The 14,708-nt window shown below is 45.3% G+C and overlaps 1 pseudogene; it reads right to left on the bottom strand.

Annotated features, from left to right (window-relative positions):
• The window catches only part of LOC146871790 (sodium-dependent neutral amino acid transporter SLC6A17-like), a 1,038,204-nt pseudogene extending 1,027,513 nt beyond the window's left edge, over positions 1–10,691 (bottom strand).
• Positions 10,692–14,708: the final 4,017 nt, after the last annotated feature.

Raw genomic sequence — 14,708 nt, 5'->3', positions numbered from 1 at the left:
TTCATATATTAACTGTTGCTTTTCAGATATATTGCTCTCTGTTTGTGTACCATTTGTATAGTCGGGGAAGACACACCTTTCTTCTTGAACCACTGTCTTCGCTGCTGGGTCTGAGTGCCACATACTCCCCTATGGGGCCACAGGAGAGTATAGTATGTTTGCCCCTTTGTACCTACTCTTTCTCTGCTTCGGAGCTCCCACCACCATGAGCTGGGTTGTGTAGATTTCTTGTGCATTTGATTGCTATCTGGACAGGGTTCTATCTCGAGAGCCAGGACTGTGACAAGACCACTGCTGTGTGGTAGCCCAGATTTGTCAGGTTAGTGGACTTGGCCAATAGATTTGCTGTCCAGTGCGTGAAGCTGGGCTAGCCCTGGCCCAGTCTCTCCATCTAACCTCGTGCATCATGAATCGGGGGAAGAAACCTGATACCCTGCTCCCTTACAATCTGAAGATTTCCAAGGTGTTGCTAATTCTAGCCACAGCAAATTCCTTAATCAAAAGAGTATCAATGCACCTCCATTGCAATGCAATGCATGGATGGTTCACAATGCATGCATTACAACAGAAGCACTTCAGAGTTGAACTCAAACACTGACGTCACTAATGGAACCGTCATTTGCCATATTGCAGCAGATCTCTGTAAGTCATGATTGGCAGCTGCAACTTCCACTGGCTAAACACGGACTGATTTGAAAAGTGAATGCTTTTTCAAAAAATAATTGTTAAGGAAGCGGAATCATTCCCCTGTCTCTGTGTAGTGATGCTGTAGCAAACAGTGGTAAAAAAGTCTAACTGTGGCCAGTTGTAGAAGAGGTGAAAACAGAGGGTGGTGTAGGTGGATATGCTTTAGTTATTTATTGCAGTTATTGATCTAGCACAAACCCGGTTATACTGCAGTTGTCAGTTCACTTTACAAAGCATTAATACTTTATAGATACAATAGGTGGCAACTAGGACAAAGGAATAAAGATCCTAATACATTATAAGTACATGTGTCAATATGCTGGTCACTGGTAACATAGACTATTATTAGTTGCAGAGCAGACATGTAGGGCAGAATTTCTGAAGTTATGAATGAATAGGTTTTCCAAATAGATGGAGCTAGAGATTCCTTTTGAAAAAGCAAACATAAGGGAATATTTAGTGTGTGTCGAGAACGTCTTCCCAATTTCAGGAGCATTGCCAGAGAAGAAACACTTGATAGTGCTCTTTGTGGTACCTTTCTGCCATGCCACCAGAGATTTTCAGTGTTTGCATTAGATAGCTAGTGCTGTGGAGACCTTTACAGCTGGTGTAATTTGCTTTGTATGTACTTTGTGAGTCCAGGTTTAGCCATTTATGAGAGGCAAGAACTGGGGGGATGAGGTACATTTTTTGGTTTTAGAGACATGCCGAACACCAGAGTGCCGAACAGCTTTAAGGGGGAGCAAGACATATAACAGGGAGACCCATATGGAGAGCCTTTCCATATGCAATTCTGGAGATAACTATAACTTGTATGGTCAATTTTATAGCACCCTTGAAGACTAAACGTCTCATGTTGATGGTTGTTGTAAGTAGGTACTGGGTGCTCTTGGCCCTGCTTTTACATATCAGTCAAGGTCAGGACTGGGGTGAAGCATGGATTTAAGTTTAAATCTGAGGGATTTTGCACAAGTGTCAATTTTATTGTTAGTCTCCAGAGAATTTGTCTATCCAAGTTTAGGGATTGTGGCCATTGTGTTTAGGGAAGAATCCATACAGTCCTGTATTTTGGTTGGACACTTGGAAAGAGTTAGGAAGCCTTTAGCTAGTACTCAGACAAAGTCGGGTATCATCAGAATTTATGTGGAAGGACAATCAGGTTTGGACAGCATGTCACAAAGAGGTTTAATAGAAAACTTGAAAAATAGCATGGACGTTTTGAAAATTCCATAAGTAGCAGCACTTTGTCATTGCCAAATCTTGTTTACATTTTACAGCGTTTCGGATATTGCAGCTAATATAATGTGCTTGTAAATGTACCATTTGCTTCTACATTTGCCTCAAATTCATCTCGAACACATCCGCCCGTCGTCTGGTCTACCTCTGCCCTAAAGAGCATCACAACCTTTTGCATTGATTTTCTCCCTGTCTTTCTACACCCTCCTGCCTTGCTGGCTACATCCTGGCCTTTAAATGCACTGCTGGTCACACCTCAAAAAAGCTTGTGGCTCACGTATCCATTACAACTTCACAAGATTTAATAGCTGATTGAATGTGTACTAAAGTAGTTCTGCTGTTAAATAAACTTATAAGAGTTTACTTTGATCTGGTTAGCTGGCCGTTTTTAGCTGCACCACATATGTTGATAACTGAGACCAGCAGTGGGCTGTAGAGGCAGCTTTGGAGCTAGTGTTGGAGAGGGTCCCAGGTTCCTGCCAGTTATAAACTAAGCCGTGAGGAGCAGGGCCGGAGGTCTTCGTAACTTCATTTAGCCATTGTGGTAGTGTGTTAGGGAAGGTACTGCAAGGTTGGTAAGGATTCCTTGGGTCACTAATATTTAATTACTTCACAGACAATGGTCATCCAGCTCAGCAAGGGCGGGGTGTATTTAAACACTTACAAGACATCTCGCGAAGCCGATCCCCCCAGGCGAGGACAGATGTAATTCCAGACCCCAATACTTCCACGGCGGATGTGCTGTCCCACCGCCAGATTCAGGAAGAAGAGAGGGATCCCGATGACGAAGAGGAGCACCAGGTATGGGATCATGTAGGCACCTGTGTATGGAAGAGGAAAGAGATGCTGATCCAATAGGAAAAGGTGTTGGGGGTGAAGTGGAGGAAAGGAGGGGAAAATCAAGGAAAGAGCAATGGGATAGTAGATAGGGCATAGGCAGAACATGAGATTGGAGTGAAGGCAAAAAAGTTTAGAAGAAAGCAGGGAGAGCCTAGAATTTTGGACAGAGGTAGAAGAATGCATGAAGGCACAGGAGGGGTACCAGGGTAGAGGTTTGGAGGGTGGAAGACAGAAGGGAGAAAGGCAAACATTTTATGCAGCCAGAGAGAGACCACCAGGGGAGGTGAGAAGGGAATATGAGAACAACAGAAGAGAGAGAAGACGGGGAAAGAAAGATAGTATAACAGTAATTATCATACAGTTATACCGTGTGCTCTTCCACTTCTTTGCTACAGCCCAATGCTAACAATGAAGTCCTCGAAATACAGCTATTCACAAACTGAGAGTCAGGAAAGGCCTCTTTAAATTACCATTGCATCAACCTAACTTAGTGCAAGCAGAGCTGAAAGCTGAACTCTGCCAGAAGTTCTAGGAGATGCAGGGCTCAGCAAACAATGAAGGCAGGCAAAAGATGAAGAACACAAAGCCCAAGTCAAGGTTGACATAAAAATGGAAAACAAGAATCGTAAACTACACAGGGGCTCCCAGAGTTGCACAACTCATTGCTTACTCTGTCCTGGTTTTCCCTTAGAGGAAGCCGTAAATGATTGCCCGGCCGTTGATCCTTGTCAGTCCAAGTACAGAAGGGATACATTCGGCCATGTTGCATTGCACTTTATAGAATGTGAGCTCGTGAATCCCATCCTCACTGTCAATATGAAGTGATGGGGACGGACCAACCAGTAGTGGTTGAACAAGTTCATTTGTAAAGTCCTTGCACCCACATCCAGGAGTGTCCAGGACCTGAAAGTAGCAACCAGCAATTGACCTCATTGCGGTTGAACTCGCCGTAACAGTTCCATTCCTGAACGGGAACACCCTTCATACCACAATAAGGATCCTCATGCTACGAAGACACACTAGGAACCTACCTCTTCCAACAGCTCCATTTCTGTATCTAGTGATACCCGCTACCCGATGTAATAACCATTTATAAGTGTGTTGGACTACAAAACTGCTTTTTCTGAATTTCCCGTGCACTGTATGATTTAAGTTAGCATTCGCTGCACCATTTTGTATTTGGCCGCCATTTTGGGCCATTATCGAAACTAACTTCTATCTCACTTTGTGTCTGCCTCACCGAAAAGCAGCTGCCAATGTTTCCTCTGTACGTGTATTTCTTCAAGGCTGAGTTTGCTGTGCTAATAAATATTATGTTTTATTAGTGCATACCTTTCTGACTAGATAGGCTCGCTCCCTTGAATACAAGATAATGTGTGCCCGGTCCCAGGATGGTAACTCATCTTTCTGTATTTCCTTTGTTCATTAGCTCCCAACAGGAAAAATCCAGTCTGGGCGTGTCTTTAGGGGTACTGGAAATGTACTTTATGCCTTACCATGTTGTCTAAGGTCAGTCCCCTCTGCAGCAATCCAAGGAGGCTGGTCAGACTGGACTCTGCTCGAGTGTATGACTAATAAATCATGTTGGTTTGTATTCTCTACTGTCTGATCGACTTTTCATTTGTATGTAAGGTTGAGAGGTGGTCGCGAGTGACCCAGGTGCCCTAATCGGGTCACTTCCTTCAGCTGGTGCCCGAACAGGGACCCCATTGGATGAGTGACCCATCCTTGCCAGCGGACAGGTGAGGAGGTCAGGGCCACGTCGGGTCGGATAGGCGGACCGGGGATCCCTGCATGAGAGAGTCTTGAACTCGCTGCTGCACCCTCTGTCTGACTGGGCGATGCCTCGTCCAGTGGTCATCCTGACTAGGGTCCTGAACAGCGAAACCCTTGGATCTGACCATTTGGTCCGAAGAGTCTGCAATGGAGAATAACTTTGTTTGACCTGTGTGCACCAGGTGAGTTTGCTTTGGTTCTTTGTGGATATGGTGTCATTTTGGTTTGTATTTGGCACGGTCTGAGGACCGCCTTTGGACAAGCGCTTGAATTTGTTTCAGTTCTTTATGAACATGGTACCACTTTGATTTGTATTTAATGAGGTCAGAGGACTGACTTGGGTAAAGATATTTGCAAATATCTGCTAGGCATAAGTAGTGAACTTGTTTCTCTCTTAAAAATGCCTTGTTGTAGCAAATTGCTATGTTTGAGCTGTTGTTGTTTTACTGATGCTCGATTGGAGGAGAGTCAGACAGCACCTCCGGAAGGCACCCCAAATGTTGATTTGTATGTGAAGCATGGCATTGGCCTAATTATGTTTAGTGCACTATGGAACAAATATATGAGGGCCAATGTCGAGTTACAGTGGCCGTTGACGGGCACTTTTGATGAACAGAAAATTAATTTCCTGCAGGAAAAATTGTTTGCGAGAAGGAGTAGGCAGTTGATGTTTAAATTCCTCAGAACATGGGAGAAGGAGGCTAAACAGAGATGAATGAAGGCAGAGAAAAAAGTCCAGGAGGGGAGAATGCAGACATTGACTCAAAAAGCTATAGCGCATGATAGGGAACACGTGGAAAAAGGAAAAGAGTGTGCTGATAGGAAGTTCCGATTACAAGTTGATACGTTTTATGTTGCCCAAGATGAGAACGATACTTTTGTGGGGGAATTGTTGGATGCTCAACCCCCCCATATGCCCCGCAGAGGCCCCTTCCCCCGTAGCCCCAGCTGCCCGGTCCTTCTGTCTCTGTTGTTCCTGTCTCTGCTACTGTTGCTCTATCTGCCTTGGCCACATCACCTCCTGTCCTTTCTCTGTCTCCGCCGCAGTAGCGGCTCGTGGAGGAAGTTCAGTGAGGCAGTGAGGTGGGGCGAGGGAGGGGCAGGGTGGGGAAATGTAAACACCGGAATATGGATGAATGGAGGTAAGTACACATTTAAATAAATAATATGAATTTAGTTGCGTGCGCTGCATCGCAAAATGCGATGCAGCGCGCACAAAGGAATTTGTTTTATTTATTTAAATGTGTACTTACCTCCGTTCATCCATATTCCGGTGTTTACATTTCCCCACCCTGCCCCTTCCCCACCCCGCCTCACTGCCCCACCGCACTCCCTCCATGAGCCGCTACTGCTCCGCCGTCTATGGCAACTACATCTGTTGGCATTCCAGTGACAACTATTGCTTAGGCATCCATCTTGCCAGCTCTTACACCCACGACCCAGCCAATAGTAACTTTATTGCCCGGTAACTCTGTTATCACTCCCACTTTTTTCCCATATTCCCCAATATACCAAAATATTGAGACGCCAGTACGTGGCCCTGAGGACAGGGACTTGATGAAATTCAGGGATTGGTTAGGACTGACGTTGATACGATCTGATGTGGGGGAAGCCAAGAAAAAGGTGGTGGCTAATCAGGCAGCTCAGTGGGCTCGTAACCCCATTTACAGCATGGAGGATGTATGGGAAGTGATGAAAGATTATGTGCCTTTTGTCCAGCAGTATGCCCTTAACCACGTGTCAGCTACTTTGATTGGGATTGGGAGCATTGTTTCAATGAGGCAGCGCCGCAGAATATCTACGATATCAAGGATCATGTCTACCTAGCTGATATGGCGCCTGGCCAGGTTTTTGGTAATGTTGCGACCTTGGTTGCCTATCGGAGTAGGTTGCTTGATAAGAGTCCGAAAATGGTGTCTCAGTTTCAGATGAGGAAGGTGCACTCTATACAACACCCTGAAATACCAAAGCCACAGGACCAGCATGATGTTCTCAGACCAATGGTAGAGGCCCAGTTCCAAGAACAGTGGGTTTATGCTCCATGGAAGAGGAGTGAGGTTTGGTCCCTTAAGACTCAGTTACCCGATGCTAGGAAAAATCCTACTGCATATTATAAGGAATTGGCAGAGGCTACTTCGTCGACGGTGGTGACGCTATCAGATATTGAGATGTTCTTTGGTTTATTGGTGCCCGTTGACATTTGGTGACAGGTGCACACACAGGACCGGATTGTGGAATTGGGTAGTACCTGGGATCAGATTAAAGCATGGGACCAGGAGAAAAAGCCTGGTGAGAAGCCTAAGGCTGAGATACTAGCTTTGCCTGGTGGAATAATTACGTACATGCACTCTCTCATCCCACCGAGAAGGGTAGATTGGGACAAGTTAACGGCATGTCGTCAGAAGAAAGATGAAAGTGTGTCAGATTTCTTCACCGGGTTTGAAGATGTCTTTTTGGATTTTAGCGGACAGGATTTGTCAGTGGAAGGAGGTGTCCGATTGTTAATAGATTTGTTGCGAAGTTGCTTCCTGAGATAGCAACTCAGTTGCAGGCTTCAGAGAGCACTTGGACTATCTCCTCCCCTTCTGTAATATTGAGTATGGCACAGTATTATGAGCATAGGGAGAATGGGGAGAAGCAGAAGGTGGAGAAAAAGCATATGGAATTAAAAACAAAGGTGTTGTTGCTTCTAGGGGGAGTGGTAGAGGACGTGGTGCTTTGAACAGGCAGCTTCCGCGTAGTAGCCGGACTACTATGCCTGTAGAGCCAAATCAGTGTGCATATTGTAAAGAGGAGGGACACTGACGTAGTGAGTTTCCAGTGTTGTTGCAGAAAGTCGCTGCCCCTAGAGGATGGGGTTCTCGTGGACGGGGTCGTGGAGCTGGTGGACAGGACAGAGCTCAGCATCCCGCAGCCTCACAGAATAGTTTGGGTGGTAACTACTTTGACGACAGTAGGGATGGACAGTATTATCACGATGATTATGACATGAATGAGGGGAAAGGGACGTCTCACAGTTAGGACAGCCAAGGGCAGAGTGAGGGACCAGTTCCGATACCTGTAGATCAGTGCGGTCTTTATTTTACTGCAGATTTGCATAGCTCAGCTAAGGAATTTCTGGTGGATACAGCTGCAATGAATAGCTCCATTTCTCATTCACTGACCCCCGGGGCAGCTCTGTCAGGCCAAAATAATGTTTCAGTAGGCTTTTCTGGTGTGCCGATTGTGAGCCCTATCTCCAAACCTCTTGCACTGACTATAGGTCCTTTTACTGTGGATTCGCAGTTTTTGTTGACATCCAATTGTGGAGAAAATCTGATGGGTTTAGATTTGTTAAAGAAGTAGCATGAGACAATTTTTTGTTGCCCTGAAGGCGTATACATGACAATGGGCCCTAATGTGGTTAAAGCTAAACAGTGTCTGTCCAAGGATGCGCCACTCTCTGATGAAATCAAAGCTGTGCCGCCCACATTGTGGGTAACGGGTGATACAGATGTAGGACTATTGCAGATTCCCCCGGTTCCCATCAAAATAAAAGACAATGCCATCCTGTACCGTATTCCTCAATACAAGATATCGCAGGCTAGGGAGCGAGCCTTGTTGCAAATTATACAAGACTTGATTAAGTCAGGGGTTGTTGAGGAGACGACTGCGAATGTATGCAACAGCCCTATTCTTCCCATCCTTAAGAGGGCCCTTTCGGGTTCCTCTGATGACCATCCAGATGTTTATCATTTTGTGATTGACTTGCGCTAAGTTAACAAAATAGTGGTTCCTCAGTTTCCAGTGGTCCCTGACATTACTGCTCTTCTGACGATTATACCTTCCTCTGCTAAATACTTTTCTGTCATTGATATGAAAAATGCATTCTTCCATCCAGACAGTAGACATTTGTTTGGTTTTACACTGGCTGACAGAAGCTTTAGATTCTGTTGCGCTCATAAGGGCTATACTGCGAGCCCTAGTATATAGTCAAGCTTTAAAAGCCCAATTAGATTCCCTCACACTTTCTTCAGGTAATGTGTTGCTCCAGTACATCGATGATCTTCTCATTGCTTCTGACACTGAAAAGGGTTACAAAGGCAGCACAGTCAAATTGTTATTGCATTTGGCACATCATGTACATAAAATGTTCCTTTCCCATTTCAATATTGTCAACAGAAGGTCACCTATTTAGGTCACCTACTGTCGAAGGAGGGTAGGAGATTGACTCCTGAGCGCATTAGTACCATTGTTAAAATGCCTATTCCTCAAACTCAAAAGGATGTGCGTGCTTTTATTGGCATTACTTCTTACTGTTGTCACTGGATCCCAAACTATTCCCTACTAATCAAACCTCTGCTTGCTTTGTTTACTAAAGATGTGCATGAACCCTTGTCCTGGAAGCATGAATGTCACCAGTCTTTTGAACAATTAAAATTCGCACTTTGCTCTACACCTGTATGTGGTACGCCTGACTACACAAAGCCAATCGTGCTGTACGTACACGAGACAGCCGGTTGTGCACTTTCTGTCTTAACACAGGCCTTTGGAGGTAAGCAACGGCCGTGTGCTTATTTTTCTGCTTTGCTTGATCCTGTCGGCAGAGCCCTCCCAAGCTGTCCAAGAGCGGTCGCGGTTGTGGATTTCTCAATAAGACAATCAGCTGGGCTCGTACTTGACACTGACCTCACAGTCATGGTGCCCCATGCTGTGTACATCCTTTTGAATAAGACCAAGACGCAGCACCTTACCAGTGTACGTCTGACCGGTTATGAGTTAACTCTCTTTGCCCCGCATATCACGATAAAAAGATGTGCCACTCTAACCCCAGAAACGTTACTACCCCTCCCTTCTGAGAATGAGAAAATTGACATACATGATTGCATCTTCCGAAGAAAGGAAGAGACGAAAGGATGGGTAGACTTGACTGATATTCCATTATCTGACCCCCAAGGGGAACTATATGTCGATGGCTCTTGTTTTAAGTTACCAGATGGCACTACGACTGCAGCATATGCAACACTACACACAGTAGTTGAGACATCACAAGTTTCCTATCAGTCGGCCCAAGCTGCAGAGCTCGTTGCCCTTATTCGAGCCTGTGAATTGAATGAGGGATTGGCTGTTAACATCTATACTGAAAGCCAGTATGCCTTCGGAATCGCCCACAATTTTGGACGTCTCTGGGCAGAGAGAGGGTTTCTCACTTCCCATATGATGAGGAGTCATCATGGCCCCCTGATACATAGGCTTTTGTCAGCTTTGACACTTTCCAAGAAATTAGCGGTGGTGAAGTGTAGCTCCCACAAGGCAATAACTGATGACGTGGGCAGAGGGAATGCATTGTCAGATCAGACAGCTAAGGAGACAGCTCGAACAAAGATGAAAAGGATGTTTGTGGTAGCTCCCCCTAGGCAGGTGCCCAAGGTTAACATGTTTGAAGACATGTTGGCAAATGTCAAGGAGATTCAGAGTAAGACAATGATTGAGGAATTAGCAATATGGCAGGAAAGCACAGCACGTTTAGATGAGGATCGGTGTTTGACTGATAAGTCAGGAAAACGGAGATGGATGTTACCAGATGCACATGTTCTTCCCGTAGTCACTATGGTGCATGGGCAAGCTCATATCAGTGCTAAGGGCATTTGTAAGTTGTTAGACCCTGTATGGCAGAATGACAATATCCCAAAGACGGCTGTTCATTTGGTTAAATATTGTATGGTGTGATGATGCACAATCCTGGAAAAGGGACCCCTAGACCACCTGGTAATTTCGCACCTCCCACTTTCCCTTTTGAAGTCCTCCAGCTTGATTATATAGAGATGGACAGAGTCAACAATTTGAAGTATGTGTTAGTGTTTGTTTGTGCATTCAGTAAATAGGTTGAGGCTTACCCCACTAAAGAGAATACAGCCATAGCGACTGGAAAGGCACTCATTTCCTCATTTCGGCTTGCCCCGTTTGATTTGGAGTGACAATGGCAGTCACCTCAATGCTAAAGTGATTCAGTTGGTATGTGAGGGACTACATATCAAACAACAGTTTCATGCTGCGAATCACCCCCAGTCGGCGGGTTTGGATGAGAAGTACAATGGTACTCTCAAACTGAAATTGGCAAAGATCCAGAAAGGCACAGTATTGCAGTGGCCAGATGCTTTACCTTTACCCATCTTGTCAACAAGAATGACAGGCCACTCTAGAACAGGACTGTCACCTTATGAGGTCGTGTTTGGGCGCCCAGCAAATGTTTGGGGCGTCCCGCGACCTCAGAGGTTCTCTGAAATTGAATATCCTCTGTTGGTAGATTATTTGTATGAGTTAACTAAAAGTCTACGTTCTATTCATCAAAAGATTCAGAACACACTCCCGCCAGTACCTGAGGGGCCTGGGCAGGATATTCGTCCTGGAGCTTTCATTTTAACACATAATTTCCAGAGGAAGAAGGCCTTGGAGCCGAGGTAGAAGGGGCCAGTCCAGGTGCTCCTTTCCTCCCGCTCTGCTGTGAAGGTCGCCGGCAGAAAGAACTGGATTTACTGCCAGCATTGCCGCAAAGTACCTCTTCTTCTGCCTTATGATCAGTGGGTCCTTGACAGCTTCGGGGAGTCAGAAGGAGAGCAGGTACCCCGTTTTGTCCCTTTTTCGTATGCCCAGCTAATGTGGACTCAAACGGAGGATGTGAATGATGCAGTGCCCCCTGTGGCCAGGGCCATTCAGGAGCCCTGTTCTACTAGCCTGTCTGTGCTTGAGCCCCAGTCCATTGGCCCCTCTGTGCCTGGGCCCCTTTTTGCTGACCCCTCTGTGCCTGGAGTAGCTAGGTATAACTTGCGACCCCGACGGAAGAACCGTGCACCAAAGGAAAATTCAGATTAGCAGGAATGAACTCGATAAGTCAGGCAACAGTAGCATATGGAGAGGTGAGATTGGTGCATTGTTCGCGCACTGGACAGGATAGTTCGAACGTGCTCCCCTTCGAGGGTCGGTACTTTATCCTATACGCGGTGGGATTTTCTTTAAGAGCTGGTCTGACAGCTCCACCGCCGGTGCTCAAAAGTGCCAAAGTTGATGGACAATAGGAGTCTGCCAGCGAGGCTCTACCGGATGCTGGAAACATTTGCCTTTTGCTCTTGGTTTACTTGCATTCCTTCCCCTTGATTTCATAATATACCCGTTTGGCCGACCCATTACTCAGGAAGAACAGCCATTTGCAGCCACGCGTATAGAGCAGAAATGAGTCTAGTTGGTCTAGGTAGTTCATAAAGAGTAAAATAGTTGTTGTAGTGATTGTTGCAATATTTTTAGTAACAGTACTTGCAGTAGCATGGTTCTTGGAAGAGCAATAACCAGTGCATTCTCTGGTTGGTAGAACGCCTGTTCGCCCTGAAAACGTTTGTTACTTTGGTCCTTCACAAAGGGGAACATCGCAAAACATATGTAGATAATGTATTTTTTTCAACTGCTGCATCAGGCCCATGATACGTCTAATGTTAAAAATTGTTGGATCTGCGGTCTGCTCCCCTCAGTTACACATAGAAGTGATATTATTATTATTATAATTAAATTTGTAGAGCGCTCAGCTACCCGTAGGTTTCCCGGCGCTAAAACCAAAGAGAGGAGGGGAAGGGGAAAGCCAGTTAGATGTTAAATAACCAGGTTTTAACCTGTCTGCGAAACCTGAGATAGTTAGGTTCGAGTCGCAGCTGAAGTGGAAGAGAATTCCAAAGAGCCTGTGATCAATGCCATTCTCATACCTGGCAAGCTGCGAGGGGTGATTTAAACTGTTTACTATGGTATATATTCATTCTCATTCTTCTACTATGGATATGACATCTGCTGATTATTATACAGTGTTAGAATATATACGTGTTCATCAAGGGTTTACTCCAGGGGAGCAAGGGGCCCCTGATACATTGTCCCTGACAGCTTGAATGAATGTATATGAACAGGAGAAAAATGCAACATGGATTCGAAATGAAATGTTAAACTTCCAGAGGTTCAATGCAACCAAATACTTCAAATGTTTTCAGACACGTAATATTACAAAGGATAAAGCGATGCCAATGCCAATAGTCAATACAACAGCTGGGTTTTGTGTCAAGGGAACAGGGGAAGTACAAGTAGGAGAGAGCAATTGCAATTACACGTATATGTTGAGCACAAACAGTAGTCAGCCTTTACTCCCACCGCATAATGTTTGTTTTGTCTGTGGGTCTCAAGCTTATGTTTGGCTTCCTAGGGGACGGTCAGGTACTTGTTATCTCTCTTTCCTTCTCCCCCCAGTGTATATAGCACCGTCCACTTACCATAGGGACCATCGATTACAACGTAGAAGTGTACACCTCCCCCGAGTTAGAAGGGTATTAATACAGGAGATATAGATCAGACAGATACCATTTTGCAACAGTTTACAGACGCCATGAAGGGTATCATGCCATTTTTTTGCCCAATGTCCAATAGCCTAAACATTTGTCACCTCACACCAGTTGAAGATGGGGCCATTAATACCACCGCTGGAATATTAACAAATATTTCAGCTGAGCTCCAGGCTACGGGACTCATTGCTTTACAAAACCGGATGCTGTAATGTATACTCTGCCATTCAGAAGTTCCACAGACTTGCATCCAACATTCAGCAAGAGAATGGTACTTGGTCTCTGTCTGGATGGTTCCGGGGTCTGTTCGCGTCCTGGGGTTGGAAGATTCTCATTTTCTTAGCTGTAGTTGCTGGCTTACTTTTCACCTTTTGCCTGTGCATACATTGTCTCCCTGCTTGCTATGCTCATTGTACAAAGACTCTAACGCCTAAACCGAAGGGTTTAGTATCTGACACTAAGACCGCAGCCATGATGATGCAGGACATACAAGATCTATTGTCAATAGATGAAGGTATTTTTGAGTATTGATAACACATATATTAGCTTGCAATTGGTAGTCCTTTTGTTCTGTAGGGAGTTGTTTGCTCTAGATAGTAGCAAAATGTGTTAGCGAATGCTACAAGGAGGGTCTGTTGGACTAGAAAACTGCTTTTTCCGAATTTCCCGTGTACTGTAGGATTTAAGTTAGCATTTGCTGCACCATTTTGTATTTAGTTGCCATTTTGAGCCATGATCGAAACTAACTTCTGTCTCACTTTGTGTCTGTCTCACTGAAAAGCAGCTGCTAATGTGTCCTCTGTACATGTATTTCTTCAAGGCTGAGTTTGCTGTGCTAATGAATAGAATGCTTTATTAGTGCATACCTTTCTAACTAGATAGGCTCGCTCCCACCGCTCAGAGCGGTGAAGGCAGGCAGAATAACCTTGAATACAAGATAATGTGTGCCCGGTCCCAGGATTGTACCTCATCTTTCTGTATCTCCTTTGTTCATTAGCACCCAACTGGAAAAATCCAGTCTGGGCGTGTCTTTAGGGGTACTGGAAATGTACTTTATCCCTTACCATGTTGTCTGAGGTCAGTCCCCTCTGCAGCAATCCAAGGAGGGTGGTCAGACTGGACTCCGTATGAGTGTATGAATAATAAATCATTTTGGTTTGTATTCTCTACTGTCTGACCGACTCTTCCTTTGTATGGAAGGCTGAGAGGTGGTCGCGTGTGACCCGGATGGCCCTAATCGGGTCACTTCCTTCAAGTGCTATTGGTTACAGTAACATGGCGTGGAAAAGAGTCTGGGCCGGAGTCATCTCACACGATATGTTTGTGCTGATCGGGCTGCTGGTAAAGAAGGTGAGCTTGGAATAATCTAAAACAAAGAGCTGAGCTGTGAACAAGTCTTGTTAATACTCCCCCTTCAGTGCTCGTGTGAGCAGTTCATAAATATCATACTCATTTACTGCCCTCCCAACACTTGCCTCGTTTTGAAAATGCTCTTTCAATCTCTGTCTACCTTTAACCTGTTGCAACTGGAAACTGATTGTTCTTGTAGACTTCAGTCTTTGTTTGGTACTGGCTCCGCAAGATAAAGAAAAGCTGAAGGCGTCCGATAACTTATCTCAGCTCGTTTTTATACTAACTCATTACCTGTTGTACATATTAACCTCTTCAGTGCCCATGACGAGATAGTCTCGTCATGGAGCACGGTCGCGCTGTGCCCATGACGAGACTATCTCGTCATGAACCCCACCCACTAATAAAACGCCCGGCACAGGAGGGGGAAAGGGCGTGGCACAGAAGGGGTTAAAGGCCACACCCTAT

Source organism: Triturus cristatus, chromosome 1_1, assembly GCF_964204655.1.
Source record: "Triturus cristatus chromosome 1_1, aTriCri1.1, whole genome shotgun sequence".
NCBI lineage: Eukaryota > Metazoa > Chordata > Amphibia > Caudata > Salamandridae > Triturus > Triturus cristatus.
Note: the sequence above shows the minus strand (reverse complement) of the source record. Positions and strands in the feature narration are given on the sequence as shown.